Consider the following 7,473-nt stretch of genomic DNA (forward strand, 5'->3'; position numbering starts at 1 on the left):
GTATATAAAAAAAAACAAAAAAAGGGCAATGATTTATTCATCCACATCGATTGATGTGAATGGAGAAATCGGGTTTGCCAGGGCATACGGGCTGAGTGGGTTTGGATGTTGGGCGGAGCTCCTATGTCCTCCTTTTTTTTTTTTGGCAGAGATTTTTTTTATCCACATTGATCGATGCGAATGAAGAAATCTGTGCCATTCATTTTTTCTTTCAGCCCAGAGGCTGAACGGAAAAAAAAAATCTCATTACCCGTATGCTCAATATAAGGGGAATAGCAGAAACTCCTAATGCTGGCCATACATGTAATGATTGCGGAGACCCTCAAATGCCAGGGCAGTACAAACACCCCACAAATGACCCCATTTTGTAAAGAAGACACCCTAAGTTATTCGCTTATGGGCATAGTGAGTTCATAGAATTTTTTATTTTTTGTCACAAGTTAGCGGAAAATTATGTTTTTTTGGGGTTTTTTTTTTCTTGCAAAGTCTCATATTCCACTAACTTGTGACAAAAAATAAAAACTTCCATGAACTCACTATGCCCATCAGCGAATACCTTAAGGTGTTTTCTTTCCAAAATGGGGTCACTTGTGGGGTATTCATACTGCCCTGGCATTTTAGGGGCCCTAATGCGTGAGAAGTAGTTTGAAATCCGAATGTGTAAAAAATGCCCTGTGAAATCCTAAAGGTACTCTTTAGAATTTGGGCCCCTTTGCCCACCTAGACTGCAAAAAAGTGTCACACATGGGAAAAGTTGACTTTTAGAGAGATATTTCTCTCCCCCAGCATGGGTATATGTAAAAATACACCCCAAAACACATTGCTCTACTTCTTCTGAGTACGTCGATACCACATGTGTGACACTTTTTTGCAGCCAAGGTGGGCAAAGGGGCCCAAATTCTAAAGAGCACCTTTAGGATTTCACAGGGCATTTTTGACACATTTGGATTTCAAACTACTTCTCACGCATTAGGGACCCTAAAATGCCAGGGCAGTATAAATACCCCACAAGTGACCCCATTTTGGAAAGAAGACACCCCAAGGTATTTCGTGATGGGCATAGTGAGTTCATGGAAGTTTTTATTTTTTGTCACAAGTTAGTGGAATATGAGACTTTGTAAGAAAAAATAAATAAATAAATCATCATCATTTTCCGCTAACTTGTGACAAAAAATAAAAACTTCTATGAACTCACTATGCCCATCAGCGAATACCTTAGGATGTCTACTTTCCGAAATGGGGTCATTTGTGGGGTGTTTCTACTGTCTGGGCATTGTAGAACCTCAGGAAACATGACAGGTGCTCAGAAAGTCAGAGTTGCTTCAAAATGCGGAAATTCTAATTTTTGTACCATAGTTTGTAAATGCTATAACTTTTGCGCAAACCAATAAATATACACTTATTGCATTTTTTTATCAAAGACATGTAGAACAATAAATTTAGAGAAAAGTTTATGTAGAAATGTAGTTTTATTTGAAAAATATTACAACTGAAAGTGAAAAATGTCATCTTTTTTGCAAAAAAATCTGTAAATTTCGATTAATAGCAAAAAAAGTAAAAACGTCAGCAGCAATGAAATACCACCAAATGAAAGCTCTATTAGTGAGAAAAAAAGGAAGTAAAATTCATTTGGGTGGTAAGTTGTATGACCGAGCAATAAACCTGTGAAAGTAGTGTAGTGCAGAATTGTAAAAAATGGTCAGGTCATAAAGGGGGTTTAAGCTAGGGGAGCTGAGGTGGTTAATAAAGCTTGTTGAAAGGCTGCAGAAGCCATCACAGCCATGCCTAGTAATGGCATGCTGTGTATGGGGTCAAATTGTATAAGCTCTGTGAAAGGGCCACAGGCTATACCCACAAATTTCGGATCTATGAGGGTAAAGATCAGACCCTGGAGCCGGTCGGTTGCCCTGACTACCTGGGGAGCAGTGGGAAGACAGTCTGGGACTTGGTGTCACCCTTATTTGGCAAGGGGTACCATCTTTATGTGGACAATTTCTACACAAGTGTGCCCCTCTTCAGGCATTTGTTCCTAGAACGCCCGGGCCTTCCCCCAACAGCTCGTTACCACCCGTCTTGCAAGGGGGGAGAGGGCTGCCTTGTGTAATGAAGAACTGCTCGCGGTGAAATGGAGAGACAAGCGTGACGTTTACATGCTCTCCTCCATTCACGCAGACACGACAATACAAATTGAACGAGCAACCAGTGTCATTGAAAAGCCCCTGTGTCCACGACTATAATTCGCTCATGGGAGGGGTGGACTTCAATGACCAGATGTTGGCTCCCTATTTAGTTTCCCGGCGCACCAGACGCTGGTATAAGAAGGTGTCTGTATATTTAATTCAATTGGCTGCATATAATAGTTTTGTTCTCTACAGTAAGGCTGGGAGAACAGGATTCCTTCCTCAAATTTCAGAAAGAGATCTCTCACCCAGCATGGGTATATGTAAAAAGACACCCTAAAACACATTGCCCTACTTCTTCTGAGTACGACGATACCACATGTGTGACACTTTTTTGCAGCCTAGGTGGGCAAATGTACCCACATTCCAAAGAGCACCTTTCGGATTTCACTGCATTTTTTACAGATTTTGATTTCAAACTACTTCTCACGCATCAGGGCCCCTAAAATGCCAGGGCAGTATAACTACCCCACAAGCGACCCCATTTTGGAAAGAAGACACCCCAAGGTATTCCGTGAGGGGCATGGAGAGTTCCTCGAATTTTTTATTTTTTGTCACAAGTTAGCGGAAAATGATGATTTTTTTATTTTTATTTTTTCTTACAAAGTCTCATAATCCACTAACTTGTGACAAAAAATAAAAAGATAAATATCTTGGTCAAATGCCAACTTTGTATAAAAAAAAAAAATGGGAAAAGTTGTCTTTTGCCGAGATATTTCTCTCATCCAGCATGGGTATATGTAAAAAGACACCCCAAAACACATTGCCCTACTTCTTCGGAGTACGGCGATACCACATGTGTGACACTTTTTTGCAGCCTAGGTGGCAAAATGGGCCCACATTCCAGGGCATTTTTTACAGATTTTGATTTCAAACTAACATAACTACCCCACAAGTGACCCCATTTTGGAAAGAAGACACCCCAAGGTATTTCGTGATGGGAATAGTGAGTTCATGGAAGTTTTTATTTTTTGTCACAAGTTAGCGGAAAATGAAAAAAAATATTTCTTACAAAGTCTCATATTCCACTAACTTGTGACAAAAAATAAAAACTTCCATGAACTCACTATGCCCATCACGAAATACCTTGGGGTGTCTTCTTTCCAAAATGGGGTCACTTGTGGGGTAGTTATACTGCCCTGGCATTTTAGGGGCCCAAATGCGTGCGAAGTAGTTTGAAATCAAAATCTGTAAAAAATGGCCCGTGAAATCCGAAAGGTGCTCTTTGGAATGTGGGCCCCTTTGCCCAACTAGGCTGCAAAAAAGTGTCACACATGTGGTATCGCCGTACTCAGGAAGTTGTGGAATGTGTTTTGGGGTGTCATTTTACATATACCCATGCTGGGTGAGATAAATATCTTGGTCAAATGCCAACTTTGTATAAAAAAAAAAAGGGAAAAGTTGTCTTTTGCCGAGATATTTAAAGAGTTTTCTTTATTTTCATGACTATGAAAATTGTAGATTCACACTGAAGGCATCAAAACTATGAATTAACACATGTGGAATTATATACATAACAAAAAAGTGTGAAACAACTGAAAATATGTCATATTCTAGGTTCTTCAAAGTAGCCACCTTTTACTTTGATTACTGCTTTGCACACTCTTGGCATTCTCTTGATAAGCTTCAAGAGGTAGTCACCTGAAATGGTCTTCCAACAGTCTTGAAGGAGTTCCCAGAGATGCTTAGCACTTGTTGGCCCTCTGGGGGACATTCAACTTAACATTTTTATTTCTTACTTTTGATTTCTCCTGTAACTGGGGCTGACATAATTGCCCCAGTTACAGGTGGAATACAGCCCCCAGAGAGGCTGTACCACATATACAGTGCTGTACAGCCTCACTGCAGGGCTGATCGTGGTCTGTGGAAGACCCAACAGCTCCTGCGTTGTTCCAGGCTGGCGATCACTGGGCCACCACACGACACGGAACATCGCTTCCTGACCTGCATACATAGCGCTCGTTCACTGCTGTGTATACAGCGATCCAGAAGGCAGGGGCACCCAGGAACAGTTCCTGCCTTTTCTCTGGGGTGCACTGTGGTCACTGACTGATTTCTGAATAGAGGTTCCAGAATGTCCATTCAGCGATAAACCCTACCGCCCAGGATGTTTATAGTCAATGGGCGGTCAGGAAGTGGTTAATAAAGCATTGGTTCCACTTTGCCCAGCATGGAAATCAGGTAAAGAGGGTGAGGCAGTAACATTTCACTCAAAAGAAAAAAATGTTTCAAATTTGTCAGAAATCTCACTGGGAGCTATAAATATGTTTTGCTGCGAGGCCCAGTGATATCTTAAAGACCTTGAAGGGATGAAAGCACAAATGATATATAAATGTTCTTTCTATGAACGCTTGCTTACGACAAGAAGATGGACGTGCCCTGAGATTCGAACTATTCAGGAATGGATATCTGTTATAAATATGAATAGATCTATGGAGAAGTGTTGGAATAATAGACAAAATAAAAGGCAGAAACATAAAAGGTATTATGGAAGGTCTAGGAGAACTTTATAATCTCTAAGTGTAAAAAGGTTTTGTTATTAAAAGGGGGATAAAAGGGAAAAGGATTATTTATTATGTTTGAATAGGAAAAGGAGATTTTATATTTATTACATTTCTTCACTGTCTAGAGAGAATGGGTTGGGGGGTATGGGTAGGAATTACTCCTCGGGGTTAGGAAGAGGATAATTAAAGAAAAACAGAAATTCATTTATTGAAGAATTGTATTTTTATTGTATACCGGTATATCTAATTTCTAATAAAAACAGATAAATGATGACTCTCCTTGACCAGTAAGCTCTTCACTAATGTCAATATGTATTGGTCAGTCTAACAACCAATGAGTGCTGTTGGTCGGTTATTGTATTACTAGGTAAGGGGGTGGCCCCTTATGCTGCTGATCCTATGCCTGCAACTGGCATGGTGGTCTCAAGCCCAGCAGTGCTTATGGCAGGTTGGTAGTTATAGAGCTGGGACATGGGTCCAATTAAATTCCACTCCCATTCCTGCTTGTTGTATCCTAGGCAGTCACTTACTCTAACCTACTCCTCTCTCCAGCCCAGCCAGGTCCTAAACTGTATTGTTGTGGCACATAAATCTCCGAATCTCATCATATTTTACCCCAAATGCTTAGAAGACCCTTGGCTGCTCCTTTATGGGCTATATAAACCTTCCAGGGCCGCTGTCTCCCCATCCATACAATGCAAGAAGGCAATGGTCAGAACTTTCCTGGCTGTCCTCAACTACATCACAGTATATGGGTTATCCAGAGGCATAATCCGATTGGAAAAAAAAAACAAAAAAAAAAACACTTCTACAGAATAATGACAGAACTCACTGTACATGGGGTGGAGAAACTAAAAAGTAGTTCAGCCATAAAAACAACACCAAAGTAGCACAGTACATAGATGCCAAATTATTCTTAGGCAATCATTACTGCTAAAGGTGGTGCCAAAAAATAAATACAAAATATCTGAAGAACTTGTATGTACCAGGGTTTGATTCTTTTATTTATTTCAGGGAAATAGTTCCTAAGTTAAAACTTGTACCTATATACATATATGCCTTTTCCCTCCAAACATACTACAATCGTATCAACCGAAATTATTATTGTGCTTGTATAATCTGTTGTAGCTAAATTACATTACAACATACTGTACAGAGATATGTTTGGTACTTAGCATCTAGTACATTAGCAAGGTGTCATAAAGAGTGTTTAAAGTTCAGACTCTCTCACACACATTATATATATATATATATATATATATATATATATATATATATATATATATATATATATATACACACACACACACACACACACGTGTATTTGTATACAAATTTAATTAAAATGCACACAAAAATCTATACTGCAGTTGGTTCTAGTTGGTATTAATAGAACATAATGAAAACAACAATCCCCTTGCAGCACCAATCTACAAAAAAAGTGCATTTATACAAACAACAAAATTGTTGGTGCCCAACTTTAAAGGGAACCGGTCATGTTAAACATGGTCCCTGAGTGGCAGGCAGCATACTGCTCATTCTGGGCTTTGAAGACAAGGATTCGGTCCTATCAGTGACAGACGGCCTTCACTCTATGACTGTGTACACAGAGATAGCTGTCAGTCACTGACTGAAGACAAGGATTCGGTCTTATCAGTGACTGATCGCCTTCCCTCTATGATTGTGTATACAGAGATAGCTGTCAATCACTGACTGAAGACAAGGATTCGGTCCTATCAGTGACTGACAGCCTTCCCTCTATGACTGTGTATACAGAGATAGCTGTCAATCACTGACTGAAGACAAGGATTCGGTCCTATCAGTGACAGACGGCCTTCACTCTATGACTGTGTACACAGAGATAGCTGTCAGTCACTGACTGAAGACAAGGATTCGGTCTTATCAGTGACTGATCGCCTTCCCTCTATGATTGTGTATACAGAGATAGCTGTCAATCACTGACTGAAGACAAGGATTCGGTCCTATCAGTGATGACAGCCTTCCCTCTATGACTGTGTACACAGAGATAGCTGTCAGTCACTGACTGAAGACAAGGATTCGGTCCTATCAGTGACTGACCGCCTTCCCTCTATAACTGTGTATACAGAGATAGCTGTCACTCACTGACTGAAGACAAGGATTCGGTCCTATCAGTGACTGACAGCCTTCCCTCTATGATTGTGTATACAGAGATAGCTATCAATCACTGACTGAAGACAAGGATTCGGTCCTATCAGTGACTGACCGCCTTCCCTCTATGACTGTGTATACAGAGATAGCTGTCAGTCACTGACTGAAGACAAGGATTCGGTCCCATCAGTGACTGACAGCCTTCCCTCTATGACTGTGTATACAGAGATAGCTGTCAGTCACTGACTGAAGACAAGGATTCGGTCCTATCAGTGATGACAGCCTTCCCTCTATGACTGTGTATACAGAGATAGCTGTCAGTCACTGACTGAAGAAAGGATTTGGTCCCATCAGTGACTGACAGCCTTCCCTCCATGACTGTGTACACAGAGATAGCTGTCAGTCACTGACTGCCTTCCCTCTATGACTGTGTATACAGAGATAGCTGTCAGTCACTGGTAGGACCGCCTCCTAGACTTCAAAGCCCAGAATGAGCAGGAATTCAAATGAATAAAATACAAGTTATGATGACTCTTTTCCCATAAAACTATATATCTGTCTGCTCAGCTCCTCCTGCTCTATAACATGCTGCCTGCAGCTCAGACACCTTGTTCAATGTGAGGAATTCCCTTTTTTTTTTTCCATATCTACGACCTATC

The sequence above is a fragment of the Bufo gargarizans genome, chromosome 3 (genome assembly GCF_014858855.1).
Source record: "Bufo gargarizans isolate SCDJY-AF-19 chromosome 3, ASM1485885v1, whole genome shotgun sequence".
NCBI lineage: Eukaryota > Metazoa > Chordata > Amphibia > Anura > Bufonidae > Bufo > Bufo gargarizans.